The following is an 18,338-nucleotide window of genomic DNA, read 5'->3' as shown; positions in this document are numbered from 1 at the left end:
CTGGTGGCACAGTGGTTGAGAGTCTGCCTGCCGATGCAGGGGACACGGGTTTGAGCCCCGGTCTGGGAGGATCCCACATGCCGCGGAGCGGCTGGGCCCGTGAGCCATGGCCACTGAGCCTGCGCGTCCGGAGCCTGTGCTCCGCAACGGGAGAGGCCACAACGGTGAGAGGCCCGCGTACCGCAAAAAAAAAAAAAAAAAACAGGGATTTTTACTGATGTCAGACCCAACTTGATCGCTCTTCTTGGGTACTTCCCTGCTTGTTACTAGCAAGGCACCATGGAGGGCTGAACTTGGCATCTACATGCCACAGTTCAAAACTTAGCTCTAGGACCTTGGCAGGTCACATCTCTTTTCTGGACTTACATTTCCTTCTCTGTGAAACTGGAGCCATTACCCCTGCCCTCCCTACCAAAAGATTTGTCATGAAAATCAGGTGAAATCATGGATGTGAAAGAGTTTTACCAACTGTGTGATATCATGTAAACTGTCCAGTACCCAGAACAGGGAGTCATCCTATGCATTTATGTTATATGAACTAGAAAGCCTCTGGTTTTCCTTCTTACCCTGAGAACTTTACAGACCCTGCCCCATTCCCTGCTCTCTTAGTTTCTCCATCACTTCTATCCCCAGCTTCGAAATAGCACACCATTCCTCTAGCTTTGTTTGTCTTGAGTGGATAGCCAAAGGCAAGTTGACTGGTGACATTCAGACTGACCTGGTGACTGGTGGTCTCAGACTATTAGATGCTCAGCCAGGGACAGTCAGAGGTGAACAAAGCAAGGAAAGCTTGGGATAACAGCAGCCTGATTCCAAGGCTGAGGGATAGGGATTTCTGTCCAGAAATGATAGTCAAAATATTTAACAACCTGTAGGCAGGAAAATCGGGCAATGCCACCTTGGTAACGGAGCAGGTCCCAAGAGCCCCCTGCAGTATCAGGTGATACCCTTTGGTTGCTGGGTGGTGTGGAGGTCTTGGTCACAGGAAGTGTGATGGTGGAGCACGCAGGAGACTGGGAGCAATGGATATTAACCAAGCAGTTTGCAAGTCTTTCAGTATTTTCAGTGTAATATAACTATTTTAGTGCTGCCTTAGCTGAGACTATAAGCTTCTTCCCCAGGTATAACAAACATGAACCTTATATTTAGAATCTCTAAGGAGTTGGGTAATGTGTCTGGAGCTGCTTCCTCCTTTTCCTCCTTCTTCACTTTTCTCCCTCTCCCCTCCCTATTCATCTCCATCTCCTCCTCTACCTCTCTCCCTGCTCCCCTTCTTCATAGCTACTTTTAACACAATATGAAAGAAAAACCAAAACACATGGAAAAAAGATGAATGCATTCCTGCACATTTGGAATCCTGGTCAGATTTTGGCCCTCTCCCTTCTCGGTCATTATATTAAACCAATTTAATTCTCTCTTTAGCCTTTTTAAAAAAAAAACCTGTTTATAATTCAGCCACAGGGTTAAGTAAACAATTTGATTCAAACAGGAACAAGACGCCTCCTTTTCTCCCCCAGCCTTCCTCTTAGGGCAAGACTTGAAGGTTTTCTTTCTAGAAAGGGATTTGTAGCTGCCACGAAGAATAATGGGGGACCCAAAGAGATGATTAATTAGGTCTGGTGTCCAGACCAGGATGCAATAAAGAACATTCCTGGAAAAAATTCAAACACTTTTACATGAAAAAAGTTGAATTTAAACTATTTTTGTAAAACAAGCTGTTTTTTGTTGTTGTTTTTCCCAAGATGAGCATATCTGATTTGAGATTTAAAAGGCCACCTAAAGAAATTCCAGGGAGTGTGGCATCTGGACCAGTCTGTTTGAATCCCTACTCTACCACTTACTAGCTGTGTGAACTTGGCAAATAACTTAATCCCTGCTCCTCAGTTTTCTCATGTGAAAAATGTGAAAGAGGAAATAGTTCCTATGTCCAGGCTGGTGTGAAGGTTAAATGAGATCATTCATTAGCGTGCTTAGAGCATTGGATTAACATGTAGTAATTGCTCAGTAAATATTTGTATTAGTCAAGGTTCTCCAGGGAAATAAAACAAAAAGGATGTGTGTGTGTGTGTGTGTGTGTGTGTGTGTGTATGGTGAGAGAGACAGAGATATTATGGAGGCTGAGAAGTCCCATGATCTGCCATCTGCAAGCTGGAGACCCAGAAAACCAGTGGTGTAATTCCAGTCTGTGTCTGACGCCCTAAGAACCAGGGGAGCTGATGGTGTAAATCCCAGTCCAAGGACAGAAGACTACCGTCCCAGCTATCACACGGTGTCACTTCCACTGCATTGTATTCATCAAATTAGCCATAAAGTCTTGCCCAATTTCAAGGGGAGGGAAAATAGATTCCACTTCTTAATGGGGAGTGACAAAGTTCTGGAGGAGCATGTGGGACCTGAGATATTGCTGTAGCCATTTTTTTGAAGTCATGACCTTCTATGGTTTATAAGCTCTTAAATTCCCGGGATGGGAGAGACCATCACATACTTGCAACTTCTAGATTAACTGCCAATTGAAGTGGCTCTGGGGCCTCTTGAGTTGATACTCTGAGTGTGGCCCTGTCCTTTTAAGGTTTCTCCCAATTGTTTTTCTCTGGCAAGAAAGTTAAGACCTACAGCAGAGAATCCTTTCACATGTTCCCTGTCTTGCTTCAGGCTACAAACCTTCCACAATAAATTCTGCCCTTAAAAGTTAAAAGATTCGGGGCTTCCCTGGTGGCACAGTGGTTGAGAATCCGCCTGCCGATGCAGGGGACACGGGTTCGTGCCCCGGTCCGGGAGGATCCCACATGCCACAGAGCGGCTGGGCCCGTGAGCCATGGCCGCTGAGCCTGCGCGTCCAGAGCCTGTGCTCCGCAACAGGAGGGGCCACAGCAGTGAGAGGCCTGCGTACCGCAAAAAAAAAAGTTAAAATATTCAACTAAGCACATCTTCTGCCTTTTTGATTAAAGTGTATTGATCCCCTCCCACTCCCAACTTTTGGATCCCAAGTTCCTGCCAAGTTGATGACATGGAGCAACGTGTTTCCTTAGGACTTCTTACAGGAAGGCAGATCAGACTGGGGACCTGAATTAATATCCCAAGTAAGAAAAGCAGTTGACCTTCGTTCAGGAGAGTCGCTTGTAAGGAACATTCATCTCTACCCATTTATGTGCTCAGGTCTCTACCCAGAGACATTCCACATAAATATTTTAACCTGGTGATGGTGATGACATGTTCTATTTTCCTCTGCCACAAGAGTAAAAGATTCTGTCGTAGGGGTCAGTTGATGTATTTTACTGTCTTTGGTACTCAAACTACTAAAGATTGTGAACTAAAATTATTTTGTAGTAGATTTGAATGAGATATTTCACTCTTTCGTTCCTGTTCTTAAATCAGCTTCCTCTAGTTTCACCCCATCTGCAGAGAAGTCAGGAAATTTTAATGTAGTCATGACTGTGGTGGTGGTGGCAGGTCATGGGGGTGAGTTGGGATGAAGAGGATACTTTCCTCTTCTCAGGGTTGTACATCTTGTCTAGAATATTGGGTTGTGGCTTCCTGTCTTCAGTCCATTGTTATTGCCATTGATACAGTTATTGCTCACTGTCCATGCTGAAGGATCAACAATTACCCAAGGGAAGCTCTTCCCAAGACAAGAGCAGGAGTATAAGGTTGAGTGGAAACCCAAGGCCTTAGATCAGAGATTTGCACTGTCCCTTTCACGGAATTCTTTTATTCAAGCAATTCTCATTTCCAAGCCCAGATTCAAGGGCAGGGAGGTATATTTTCCCACAGGGAGGCATGGCATGGGTGTGAATGTAGAAAGGCGTGAATAACAGAGGCCAACAATTTAGTCAATCACAGTTCCCCTTCCTTTTTTTTTTTCTCCCTATAATTTATTTGTTGAAGAAACCAAATAATTTGTCCTGTAGAATTTCCCACATTCTGGATTTTTCTGATTGCATACCCATAGTAGCATTTGACATATTTCTCTGTTCTTTGCATTTCCTTAAATTGGTAGTTAGATCTAGAGGCTTGATCTGATGTGACTTTTTACAAGGATCCTTTATAGGTAGTGATGTGTACTTTTATCAGGACGAACAAACATCCCTCTGTCTCTTTTTTTTTTTTTTTTTTTTGCAGTACGCGGGCCTGTCACTGCTGTGGCCTCTCCCGTTGTGGAGCACAGGCTCCGGACGCGAAGGCTCAGCGGCCATGGCTCACGGGCCCAGCCGCTCCGCGGCATGTGGGACCCTCCCAGACCGGGGCACGAACCTGTGTCACCCTCATCGGCAGGCCGACTCTCAACCACTGTGCCACCAGGGAAGCCCCCTCCATCTCTCTTTTTGTGTTGTTAGTGGCCACCATTGATCATTGCCTAGATTCATTGTTTAGGTAGGGATTTGCCAAAGGATTTATTTATTTATTTGTTTGTTTATTACTGGGAATCCTTCTATAAAGAAAAACTTTCCTTCATCAACTGTTTGTTATCTGAGGTACAGGTCCTACAGGAAATCAGGCTAACTGCTTGATTCTTTCCTTTATTTACCAGTTTTCAGAGTATATTTTGTTCTCCCAGCAAGCTCCAAAGATGACATTGAGTATTGTTTTTAGTGTCTTACAAACTCATGGAATTTAATATATTTGAAGCATTTAATTCCTTGGTATAGTATTATTCATGTCAAGCCTCATATTGCCCCATTTTAGCCAATAGAAGCCTCTTTGAGCTGATTCTTGACCCTCTGATTTGCTCTGACAGTGTCCTTGCTTCCGGGTGTGATAAGACTGTTGTTGTTATTCTGTAGGTTCCCAAGTTACTCAGCTGCATTTGGGTGCTAAATTGAAGATAGGCATCAGACTGTTTGGAATAGTGCTTATGCTAATCTATTAAGAGGTAGGCAGAGGGATTGAATGAGGAAATGGGCATTTGATAGATAAGGTTGTGTTTGTTGACTAGGCTCCAACAAAGAAAGTGGGAGGTCCATATTGAGAGTAGTTTTGGGATTTCAGGACTCTGACATTCCTGTTTACCCCTCTGTTGGTCTGATTCCCCACAGATCTACGACCCAGCGTTCTCTAGGAGCCTTTGGCCAGGCCATTAAATTCATGTAACAGTAACTAATGAGCATAATGGATTCATCTCAGGACAAGGCTTTCTCTGGACAACAAAACATAGCCTTTGGGACCTGGGGCACAGCTTCCTTTTGTAGCTGTCTGCCTGCTTGTTCAGAGAACCATTTACAGATCAGCCCCTCAGTCTTGGGTTTTGAACAGCTGGTAGCAATGTTCCTGCACTAAATGACTGCTAATTATCCTATACACCACACTTAATTCGTGCCTTGTTGGCTGAGTTGTGAGTTCACCTACTCATTGTAATTACTTCTTATCCTCATCCTTTTTTACCACCCCCTTCTCTCTTGTCCCACTTTGCATTTCCAACACCACAATACGGAGAGGTAGATCCAGCTGAACAGAAGTTTCATAGTACTAGCAAGTTTCAGTTGATCAGGAAATGAACTCTGGTTCTCTGCAGCAGACAGAGGGAATGCTGAGAAATGAAAGCCCCAAGGAGGACGTGGCATCCCAGCATCCTGTTGAGCTAGAAAACATCTCAACCGGGAGGCTGACCCCCTGAGATCTGCTAGTAGCGCTCTCACTGTCAGGCCGTGTGCCGTTGACTATATCCTTTCATTCAATAGCGCAGTCTCCGTGTTTGTCACCTTTAGAACGGGGATGGTAGTTCTTTCCCTGGCCATCTCACAGGCTAAAGTGGAATAGGTATATGAGTGGCGTTGACCTATTAAGTATTCAAGCTGACAATTTAGGTGTCATGAAGTATCACTGCATCCTCACAGTAAATGGTAAGGGGAAGAAACTCTTCCAGGCATGTGAATAATAACCTGTAATTGTAGAGACTTTTCCCACACATGATCCTACTGAGTCCTCCTAACGAATGTTGAGATGGAGTAGACAACTGGAATTATCCCCGTTATGGGTTGAATTGTGTCCCTCCAAAAGATATGTTGAAGTCCCAGCCCACAGCACCTCAGAGTGTGAGCTTCTTTGGAAATAGGGTTGTTGCAGATGTAATTAGTTAAGGTGAACTCATATTGTAGTGGGTGGATACTTAATCCAACGTGACTGTTGTCCTTATAAGAAGAGGAAAAAGAAGCACACAGGGAGAATGGCTTGTGCCAACACAGAGACTGGAGTGATGCAGCTACAGGCCAAGGAATACCAAGGACTGACAGCCACCACCAGAAGCTAGGAAGAAGCAAGGAAGAATTTTCCCCTACAGACTTCAGATGGAACATGGACCTGCTATCGTCCTGATATTGGACTTCTATCCTCCAGAGTTGAGAGAGAATAAATTTCTGTCGTTTTGAGCCACCTAGTTTGTGATACTTTCTTATGGAAGCCTTAGGAAACTAATACAAGCCCCATATTTCTGACCAGTATGCTGAGATTCAAAAAAAATCTAAACAGCATATATTTGCCAAATGCCTACTAAGCACCAGGTAGTCTTTTAGATCATGGTTGTATAGCTCTAAACAAAACAAAGTTAAAATTATGCTGTAGGGTGCATAGCTTGTTAAAGGCAAATACTGTGATGAGACCCAGCTTTCCAGGCTTCCAGATCAGCATTTCTGTTTTGGTTTATTTCAATTACATCCTCCTAAGTAAAGAGTGACTCTAATACTGGCAATGCTTGTACTGCCCGTGAATGTGCTTGGATTTTTTTTCCTATTCTCTAGGGAGCTCAGGAGCTTACCTCTTTACTAGCAAACTTACATTATACTTCCTAAAGACACATTACATGTACTATTATAATCCTCTCTAGCCCTGAGGATGCATACTCTTTTTTTCCTTGGCCCTGAATTTGGAATAAAATAATCTGATGCAAGAATAGCTGCTTATGATAGAGTATTTCTGAAGAAAGGAGGGAAAGGGGAATTCCAGATTGCCACACCATTTCTAGTTGAGGAATTGTGAAGGGTTGAGAGTCACTGGTTAAGGGACTTGTGCAGGAAAGTTGCTCCGGAGCACCTGAACTCATTCCTCCATGTATAGGGAAAAACAGAAGAGGGTAGAGTGGACCTGACTCTAGCCCTGCCATGGAGAGAACAAATTCAGCTCCTCAGCTCCCTGGTGATGGGGCTGAGGGACTTGGTGCTTTCACCACTTAAGGGAAAGAAAAGGTAAAGTAAGTGTGTACAGGAACCTTCCTTTCATGGCAATAGCCTTGAAAGACTTATTTCAAGACCTCGTTTCCCTCCCACCTTGACATTTTAATGGGGTTGGCAGCTTGAGCTTCATTGTAATGGAAACCAGAAGACAATCTCCAAAAGTGAAAGGCTACAACGGAGGCTGGGCAGACTTTGTGTCTAAATGTATCAGCTCTGTCCTCAGCAAATGGCAATGTTGCCTGACAGGCAATTAGAGCTGTTCCTAATTGCTTCCATCAAACCTGGCTGTTTGAAATACCTAGAGCCCCATACTAAGCCACGCCTCAGCCAACACTGTTTTCTTGGCTTTGGTTAATGCTTTATTTTTGGCACGCTGGTTTCTGTCTGGCAATCAAATTCATTCTGACCTGTTAAACTTTCTGAAGACCCTCTCTGATCAAAGCCAGGAGACAACTAGGTTCTGTCTTAAGTGGAAGGCTGACAGACAAAGCAGAGTATCTCCTGTTCAACTTGTCAGTTCAAGGGGAGAAGATGAAAGCTCTACTTAGGACTCTGCCCACAGATATACAGTCCATGGTAGACACCTGACAGTGGCATTTTCTTGAACATGTAGAAATGAATATCTGTGTGGGGAGCTCTGAGCACCCATGAGAAAGAATGAATAGGTTTACATTTTAAAGTAAGTTCTGATAGCTTGCTATATAGGAAGCATAATTTTTTTCTTAACCTAAAATGTTTCCAACGTGATTAAATTAGAATTCTTGATATTTCCCTCCACCAGTATCCCCAGCTCAGTAAAGGCCACAACTACACAGAGAACTAGGAGCCATTTTTTGGGTTTTCCATGTTCCTCATTCCCCTATTACTTTTCCTCATCCCCTTTTCCTTTCTTCATCACACTCCTGGACAACTAGCTGGAGAAAACTCTAATTCAAAAAATATATATATAATATATATATGTGTGTGTGTGTCTATATATATATATATACATATATACATATATATATGAATCACTTTGCTGTACATCTGAAGCTAACACAACTTTGTACATCAACTATACTTCAATAAAAAATAAAAAGAGTGGATTTCATTGTGTGTGAATATGCCACAATAAACCTGAATTTTTTTTTAATGTCCAAAAAAATGCTCCAATCTTAGTGACTGTCTGTATTTGGCTGATGAGACCTCTGGTCTTTGTGAACAGCTGTATCCCTAGGGAATTTGTTAAAAACAGTCAATGGCAATTGTTTAACATCACAGTTGCCTGTGGTGGCAATATCAGTTGAAGCTAACAAGGGACTGACAGCCAAAAATCTTTAAAGGAAAAATTGTGGAATGAGCTGTCCATAGGGGAATTTTAAAAGCTATGACAGGGACTTCCCTTGTGGCACGGTGGTTAAGAATCCGCCTGCCAATGCAGGGGACACGGGTTTGAGCCCTGGTCCGGGAGGATCCCACATGCCACAGAGCAACTAAGCCCGTGTGCCACCACAGCTACTGAGCCTGTGCTCTAGATAGAGCCCACGAGCCACAGTATTGAGCCCATGTGCCACACTGCTGAAGGCCGCATGCCTAGAGCCTGTGCTCTGCAACAAGAGAAGCCACCACAATGAGAAGCCTGTGCACCATAACTAAGAGTAGCCCCTGCTCGCCACAACTAGAGAAAGCCTGCGCGCAGCAATGAAATCCCAATGCAGCCAATAAATAAATAAATAAATAATTTTTTTTTTTTTTTTAAAAAGCTATGACATATTCCTGGGAATCTAGAAGGCCATGCATATGTGAAGGGCAGTACACATGCCCAGGAAAGACATGAGAAGACCCCAATCACACATCTGTCTGACCCTGATGATCTGCACAATCAGTAAGTGAAGGCTAAGGCAGAGTTGTCAACTGCCTGTTGGAGTGTTGACAGAATGCCCCAACAAACACACAGAACCTCTGGTGAAGGCTGAGGGACATATTATTTCAAGGCATTTAAGGATATCTCTGTCCAGTCATTAGCTGAACACTAAGCTAACCAAGTAGAGACTTCAGCGGTCCCACACAATAAAGAATACAGACTTCAAAGAATTAATTCTGAAATGTCACTAAGTGAACAGCAGCAATGAGAAACTCTGGGAGGAGAGTAGTATCTGATTTCTAGAGTTGTTACATACCTTATTTTAAATGTTCAGTTTTCCACAAAATCACAATATATGCAAAGAAACAGGAAAGTACAGCTCATATACAAGAAAAAAGGAAGTCAATACAAACTGTCCCTGAGGAATCTCAGACATTGGGCTTACTGGATAAATACCTTAAAGCAGCTACTATACAAAGTTCAAAGAAATAAAAGAAGCTGCGTAAAAAGTAAAGTATAAAAATTATATTTCCAAAATAAAGAATATCCATATAGAGGTAGAAATTAATTTAAAAAATAAAAATTCTGGAGTTGAAAAATAAAATAACTTAAATGAATAATTCACTAGAGGAGCTCAAGAGCATATTTCAGCCAGCAAAAGAAAGAATCAGCAAACTTGAAGATACATCAATTGAGATTAACTATTTTGAGGAACAGAAAGGAAAAAGAATGAAGAAAAATGAACAGAGCCTCAGAATCTTGTAGGAAACATCAAACCTACCAAAATGGGAATCCTAGAAGGAGAGGAGAAAGAGAAAGGGGAAGAAAGAATATTTGAATAAACAATAGCCAAAATCTCAAATTTGGTGAAAATCATTAACCTACATATTCAAGATGCTCAATGAATCCAAGTAGGAAAACCTCAAAGAGATATACACCTAAATATATCATAGTGAAACTGTTGAAAGACAAAGAGAAAATCTTGAAAGTAGCAAGAGAAAAACAACCAATCATGTTCTAGGGATCTTCAGTAATAATTAAAACTGATTTCTCTTCAGAATTTTGGAGGCCAGAAAGCAGTGAGATGACATATTCAACGTGCCAAAACAAAGACTATCTATTAGGAATTCTGTGACCAGAAAATTATCCTTCAGTAACAAAGGAGAAATTAAGTAATTCTCAGAAAAATAAAAACAGAGAATTTATTACTAGCAGACCTGCCCTACAAGAAATACTAAAGGAAGTCCTTCAGGCTGAAATAAAAGGACACTAGACAGTAAACTGAATTCACAAGATTTAGAGAGCACCAGTAATGGTAACTACATAGTTACCATTTACATAGATAAATATTATATAAAAGAAAGTATAAATGTATTTTTGTTTGTAATTTTTTTCTCTTATCTGATTTTAAAAACACTGCATAAAGCAATAATTATAAAACTATTGATGTGCTTATAATGTGTAAACATGTAATTTGTATGGCAATAATAGCATGAAGAGGGGGAAAGGAATTTTATTTATTTGAGCAGCTTTTTCACATACTATTGAAAATAAGTTGGTATTAATCTGAACTAAATTGTTTTAAGTTAAGATGCCAGGGCAGGGCTTCCCTGGTGGCGCAGTAGTTGAGAATCTGCCTGCCAATGCAGGGGACACTGGTTCGAGCCCTTGTCTGGGAAGATCCCACATGCTGTGGAGCAACTAGGCCCGTGAGCCACAACTACTGAGCCTGCGTGTCTGGAGCCTGTGCTCCGCAACAAGAGAGGCCGCCACAGTGAGAGGCCCGTGCACCGCGATGAAGAGTGGCCCCCACTCGCCGCAACTAGAGAAAGCCCTCGCACAGAAACGAAGACCCAACACAGCCAAAAATAAATAAATTAATTAATCAATCAATTAATTAATTTAAAAAATAACATGCCAGGGCAACCACTAAGACTAACTTAAAAAAAATATGGATGAAATCGGCCGCCCGGTGAAGATGCCACTGGACCTGTTGGAGGAGCACAAGGAGCGCCTGGCCTTCCTGCCTCAAGTGGACAGCACGGTGGTCTCTGAGTTTGGGCGAATTGTGATAGAGTTCCTGAGGTGAGGCTCGAACCCCAAGATCTATGAAGGCGCTGCGAGAAAGCTCAGCGTGAGTAGTGACACTGTCCAACATGGTGTGGAAGAATTAATATACCTCCTCACTGAAAGTTCAAAGCTTATGATTTGTGAACTGGATTTCCAAGACTGTTTTTGTTCTGTGATTCTCTGAAGAATTGAACAAACTGTTGCTTCAGCTTTATCTGGACAACAGAAAGGAGATCAGAACTATCCTGAGTGAATCAGCACCAGACCTCCCCAGTTACCACAGCCCTTGAATGGCGACTAGATGTACAGCTTGCAAGCAGAAGCCTCAGGCAACAGATTAAACCAACAGTGACTATAAAGCTCCACCTTAATAGAATGGAGATCATAACACCCAAGTTCTGCAGACACACCCAGCCACCCTGCTCCATTTGGTTCAGCAACTGGAGCAAGCCTTGAAGGAGATGAAAACAGACCACCGTAGGAGAGCTGTGCGCAATGTCAAGTAGTCCCAGTTTTAAGGTTTTCTTCCCTTTGAATCGCGTGTGAATTGATGATATGTAGCAGTTACTTTTCAAAACTCTTTTGATAGCGATAAATACATAGAGATTTCATAAAATTTCTTTTCCTATGTCAAGAAATTGAGGTCATGATCAAAGGCTAAGTAAAGTTCCTTTCCTGGTGCTAAATGTCTTCAGCTTCTTGACAATTAAGATATATTTTGGGGATTCCCTGGTGGTCCAGTGGTTAGGACTCAGCACTTTCACTGCGATGGCTGGGGTTCAGTCCCTGGTTGGGGAACTAAGATCCTGCAAGCCTCGCAGCATGGCCAAAAACAAAACAAAACAAAACAAAACATGTATTTTCTATTTTAAATGTGTAAATAGGATTGAATCAACTGGAAGTGAATATATACTTTTCAAATCCTCTGTTTATATAAATGACTATACTTTTTTAGATCCTTCTTTTGACTACTTAACTTTATTATTTTCCTTCTTATTGACCTAAATTTGAAAATAAAATTCACGATGTAATACTATTACTATTCTGAATATTTCTAGACAGCTTATTGTTTTTGACCTTTAGAGGCACCACATGATGTTAATAGCCACAGAATAGTTGGAAGTAAATGTTAATTCTTTTTAATTCTATATCGTTTAGGCAGTTCATGCATTTTTCTTTGCATGTGAATATAATAAGTACTTACTATGTTGCTTAAGTTTAAGTTGCCATGGCTAATAAACTTAAATGGTACACAAATTTGTGTGAAAATATTGCATTTTATCAAGGACTGCTTTTTTTCCTGTTAACCAAAGCATCTGAGAGATACACAGTAGAAATTCACTGGCGGTCCAGTGGTTAGGACTTGGCACTTTCATTGCCAGGGCCCAGGTTCAATCCCTGGTTGGGGAACTATGATCCCACAAGCTGCGTGGCACAGCTAAAAAAAAAAAGTGACACAATGTTATTTACATTTATAAACAATGGATGCAGGCATAATGTAATCAATTCTTAATTATCTGGTTATAAATTATAATTTTAATAATTTTGTTTGAATAAAGTACAAAGAGGGCAAAGAGAGACCATTCCAAATAAATATCCCTTCTTCCTTATAAAGTTGAAAATATATATATATATATACAAATATATATTGTAGTTTCTCAAATGGCAGTTTGGGCTATTGATTTAAGATCTTTTTTAATATAAGGAGTTAACAGGTAAAATTTCTATCTGAGTACTGCTTTCACTTCATCCTGTAAATTTTGGGATGCTGTGTTTTCATTATCATTAATCTCAAAGTTGTGTGTGTGTGTGTGTGTGTGTGTGTGTATCTCAAGGGAATTAAAATGGTATACTAGCAAATATCTATTTTACACAAAAGAAGGAAATAACAGAGGACTAGAGGAACAAAAAAGATATAAAACATATAGAAAACAAATAGCAAAATGAACTAAACACTCTAATCAAGAGGCAGAGATTGGCAAATGGATTTTATAAAACATTGTCCAACTGTATTCTGTCTAAAAGAGACATATTTAGCTTCAAATACATAAATAGATTGAAAAAATGATATAAAAAGAGATATCATGCAAAGAATAACCAAAGATAACTGGGGATGGGGATGGGAGGGACGACTATCCTAAAATGAGACAAAATAGACTTTAAGACAAGAAGTGTCATAGAAACAGAGAAGGAGATTTTGTAATGACAAAGGTGTCAATCCATAAGGAAAAAGACATAAAAATTACAAACATATCACCTAACAACAGAGCTGAAAATACATGAAGCAAAAACTGACAGAAGTGCAAGGAGAAATAGACAATTGAACAATAATAATTGGAGACTTCAATACCCTACATTCAATAATAGCTAGAACAACCACATAGAAAATCAAAGGAAATAGAAGATTTGAATAACACTATAAGCCAACTAGACACTTAACATATTTATAGAACACTCAATAGCTGTATAACAGACATTCTTCTCAAGCACACATGAAGCATCCTCTAGGATAAACCATACTTTAAGCCACAAAACAAGCCAAAAAAATGTTAGAAGGATTTAAAACATATAAAGTATGTTCTCAAACTATGATAGATTGAAATTAAAAATTAATAACAGAAGGAAATTTGGGGAATTCACAAATATGTGGAAATTATACAACATGCTCTTAAAATAGACAATGGGTCAGAGAAGAAATCACAAGAGAAATAAGAAAAGACTTTGAGATTAATGAAAATGAAAACAGAGCATTCTAAAACTTATGGGATAAAGCAAAAGTAGTGCTTAGATAGAAATTTTACATGTAATTTCTTATATTAAAAAAGATCTTAAATCAATAGCCTAAACTGCCACTTTGAGAAACTACAAAAATACAGCAAACTAAACCCAAAGCTAGCAGAAGGAAGAAAATAATTCAGATGAGTGTGGAAGGTAGTGAAAAAAACATTAGAAAACAATAGAAAAAAACTCCATGAAACCAAAAGTTGATTCTTTGAAAAATCAATAAAATTGACAAACTTTTAGCCAGACTGAACAAGAAAAAAAAAAGAAGGACTCAAATTACTCAACTCAGGAGAGAAAGAGGGGACATCACTACTGAACTTACAGAAATAAAAAGTATTATAAGGGAATAGTTTGAATTATTGTATGCTAACAAAATAGATAACACAGGAAAAATGGACAAATTCCTAGAAAGACACAAACTACCAAAGCTGACTCAAGAAGAAATAGACAATCTGAACAGACCTATAATAAGTAAATAGAATGAATTAGTAATAATAAAAAAAAACTCTCACAAAGAGAAACCCAGGCCCAGATGGCTTCACTATTGAAATCTACCAGATGTCTAAAAAAGAATACTAATCCTTTGCAAACTCTTAGAAAAAAATAGAACAAGAGGGAACACTGCCTAATATATTCTATGAAACCAGTATTACTCTGATACCAAAACCAGACAAAGGCATCACAAGAAAACCACAGACCATATCCCTTATGAATATAAATGCAAAAATCCTTAACAAAATACTAGCAAGCTGAATCTAGCAACATATTTAAAGGATTATACAACCATGACCAAGTGAGACTTGTCCCAAGAATGCAAATACAAAATTGAATCAACACAGTAAAGTCAATCAATGTAATACATCATATTAAGGGAATAAATAACAAAAAACATATGGTAATACTGTTGACTCCAAAAAGCCATTGACAAAATACTATATACCCTTTTGTGATAAAAATACCTAACAAAGTAGCAATCAAAGGTAATTTCTTCAACTTGATAAAGGACATCTGTAAAATACACACTTCTAAATCATACCTAATAGTGAGAGACTTAAAACTTTACCCCTAAGGTAATGCACAAGAGAAATATGCCACTCTTTCCACTTCTATTCAACACTGTTATAGGAATTCTAGCCAAGGCAATTAGGAAAAAAAAAAGAAAAAAAAGACACACACACTATAGAGCTAGTAAATGAGTTCAGCAAGGTTGTAGGTATGAGATCAGTATATGAAAATCAATTGTGTTTCTATACACTAATGAACAATCCAAAATGAAATGTTTAAAATTCCAATAGCATCAAAAGGAATAAAATAGTTAAGAATAATCTTAACAAAAGATGTGCAAAACATGCATAGTGAAAAGCACAAAACATTGTCTAAAGAAATTGAAGAAGACATAAATAAAAGAGAAATCATCCTATTTTCTTGGTTTGAAAGACTTAACGATGACAGTACTCCCCAAATTAATCTTCAGATTCAACACTATTTCTACCAAAATTTCGGTTGGCCTCCTTTCAGAAATTGAAAAGCTGAGCCTAAAATTCTTGTGGAAGTATAAGAGAACCAGGATAACCAAAATTATCTTGAAAAGAAGAACAAAACTGGGAGACGCACACTTCTCAATTTCAAAACTTACTACAAATCTATAGTAATCTAGACCATGTGGTACTGGCATAAGATTGACATATAGGTAATGGAACAGAATTGAGAATCCATAAATAACCTCTCACATTTATTGTCAACTGATTTTTTTTTTTTTTTTTTTTTTTTCTGTACGCGGGCCTCTCACTGTTGTGGCCTCTCCCGTTGCGGAGCACAGGCTCCGGACGCACAGGCTCAGTGGCCATGGCTCACGGGCCCAGCCGCTCCGCGGCATATGGGATCCTCCCAGACCGGGGCACGAACCCGTATCCCCTGCATCGGCAGGCGGACTCTCAACCACTGCGCCACCAGGGAGGCCCTCAACTGATTTTTGATAAGGGTGCCGAGACCATTGAATGGGAAAAGAATAATCTTTTTAACAAATGGTGTTGGGGCAACTAGATAACTTTATGCAAAAGATGAAGTGGGACCTTTTTCTCACACAACATACAAAAATTAATTCAAGTGGATCATAGGCCTAAATGTAAGAGTTAAAACAAAACTCTTACAAGAAAATACAGGAGTAAATCTTTGTGACCTTAGGTTAGACAAAGCCTTACTAGATATAACACCAAAAGCACAAGAGACAAAAGGAAATATAGGACTTCATCAAAATTAAAAACTTTTGTGCTTCAAAGGATACCATCAAGAAAGTGAAAAGACAACTTCCAGAATGAGGAGAAATATTTGCAAATTATATATCCAATAAAAGATTTGTATCTAGAAAATATAAAGAACTCTTCCAACTCAAAAATAAAAAGACAGATAACCCAATTAAAAATGGGCAAAAAGTTTGAATGGGCATTCTTTTCAAAGGAGATGTAAAAATGTCCAAGAAGTACTTGGAAATATCCTCAAATCATTAGTCATTATGAAAATGCAAATCAAAATCACGAGATACTCCTCTATTCCACTCAGATGGCTAAAAAAACAAACAATGACAGGTCTTGGCAAGGATGTGGAGGTGAACCATATGTTGCTGGTGGGATTGTAAAATTGTTTAGTCATTTTGGAAAAATGGTCCAGCAATTCCTTGAAACGTTAAGCACAGAGTTACCACAGGACTCAATAATTCCATTCTTAGTCATATGCCCAAGAGAAATGACAATAATGTCCACACAAAAACTTTTATACGAAGGTTTATAGTAGCACTTTTCATAATAGACAAAAAATGAAAACAACCCAAGTGTCCATCAACAGATGAATGGATAAATAAAAGTAGTATATCCATAGAATGCAGTATTATTCAGCCATAAAAAGAAACAAAGTACTGATACATGCTACAACATAAACGAACACTGAAAACTTTATGCTAAGTGAAAGAAACCAGACACAAAAGGCCACATATTTATTATATGTTTTCATTTATGTGAAATATATAGAATAGGCAAATCCACAGAGAAGGTAGGTCAGTAGTTGCCAGGGTCTGGGGGTAAGAGAGAATGGGGAGTGGGGTTTCTTTTTGAGGTAATGAAAATATTCTAAAATTAGATAGTGGTGATGGCTGCACAACTCTGTGAACACAGAAAACTACTAAACAGTACACTTTAAAAAGGATGAATTTTATAGTACATGGATTATATCTCAATAAAGCTATTCTTTTTTAAATGTAAATTGTGTAATTCAAATCTATTTTCTTTTTTAAAAAAATTAATTTATTTATTAATTTTATTTTTGGCTGCATTGGGTCTTCACTGCCGTGTGCGGGCTTTCTCTAGTTGTAGCGAGCGGGAGCTACTCTTCGTAACCGTGTGCGGGCTTCTCATAGCGGTGGCTTCTCTTGTTGCGGAGCATGGGCTGTAGGTGCGCGGGCTTCAGTAGTTCTGGCTCGGGGGCTCTGGAGCCCAGGCTCAGTAGTTGTGGCACACAGGCTTAGTTGCTCCACGGCATGTGAGATCTTCCCGGACCAGGGCTCAAACCCTGCACTGGCAGGCGGATTCTTAACCACTGTGCTACCAGGGAAGTCCCCAAATCTATTTCCTAAGCTATTCAACACCGTCTTCTCATTCTTAAAGTCCAAAACTTGCCCGTGGTCTACACTGTCCTGCCCATGCTTCTGAGCTGTCTTGTTCCACATGTCCCTCTCAGTGTGCTCCAGTCGCCCTGACCTGCAATCTGTTATTTGAACACATCTAGCTCTTTTCTATTGCAGAGTCCTGGCATTTGCTCTTTCTTCTGCCTGGAATGCCCTTCCCTGTTTTGTTCATGGCTTTCTCCACCTCATTCTTTCTCTATCTAAAAGTAATTGTTTCCCATTCTGTACTCTTTATCATATAATGTTGTTTATTTTCTTTATACACTTATAATCCCAAATTGAGATTATCTTGTTTATCTATGTATTTATTTGTGTATTTGTTTATTGACACCTCAGGCACATCCCCCTAGCATTAGGATATAGCTTTTTCAGGGAGTACCTTTTCTGGCTTGTTCTTCACCTATCTCTAATTTTGAGGGAAAAAATGTTTGTCCAGTAGTTGGTGCTCAGTATGTTTCTTGAACGAATGAATAAATTCTCAATTATAATGACAGGTCTGACTCCAAACTTCTTCTCACAAACAGTACATTCGACACAAGGGCCCTCTAATAGGCAAACTTCAGAAATGGTTCCTGAGCAATCAGATGGGCAGTCATGCTTTTCTTCTTAGTGGGATCAGGGAACTCAGAGGTTCTGGCCTCTTGCCTTGATTAGGCATTTCATCCATTGAGCCCTACATTAAGATACTCTTTCAGACAGTACGAATACAAAGGTGTGGAGGCTGCCCTTGAGGAGCTCACATTCTAGGGAAGGGAACAGACCCAAACAATTGTAAAATAATGCAATAAATGCTACTAGAATG

At 39.7% G+C, this 18,338-nt stretch overlaps 1 pseudogene across 1 annotated transcript; it reads left to right on the top strand.

Moving 5' to 3' along the window:
• Positions 1-10,984: 10,984 nt before the first annotated feature.
• Positions 10,985-11,582, top strand: LOC309804886 (COMM domain-containing protein 2-like; annotated as a pseudogene). The gene has a single exon. The product of its transcript is annotated as a COMM domain-containing protein 2-like (transcript).
• The last annotated feature ends 6,756 nt before the right edge of the window (positions 11,583-18,338 follow it).

The sequence above is a fragment of the Mesoplodon mirus genome, assembly GCF_964341445.2.
Source record: "Mesoplodon mirus genome assembly, chromosome: 5".
NCBI lineage: Eukaryota > Metazoa > Chordata > Mammalia > Artiodactyla > Ziphiidae > Mesoplodon > Mesoplodon mirus.
Note: the sequence above shows the minus strand (reverse complement) of the source record. Positions and strands in the feature narration are given on the sequence as shown.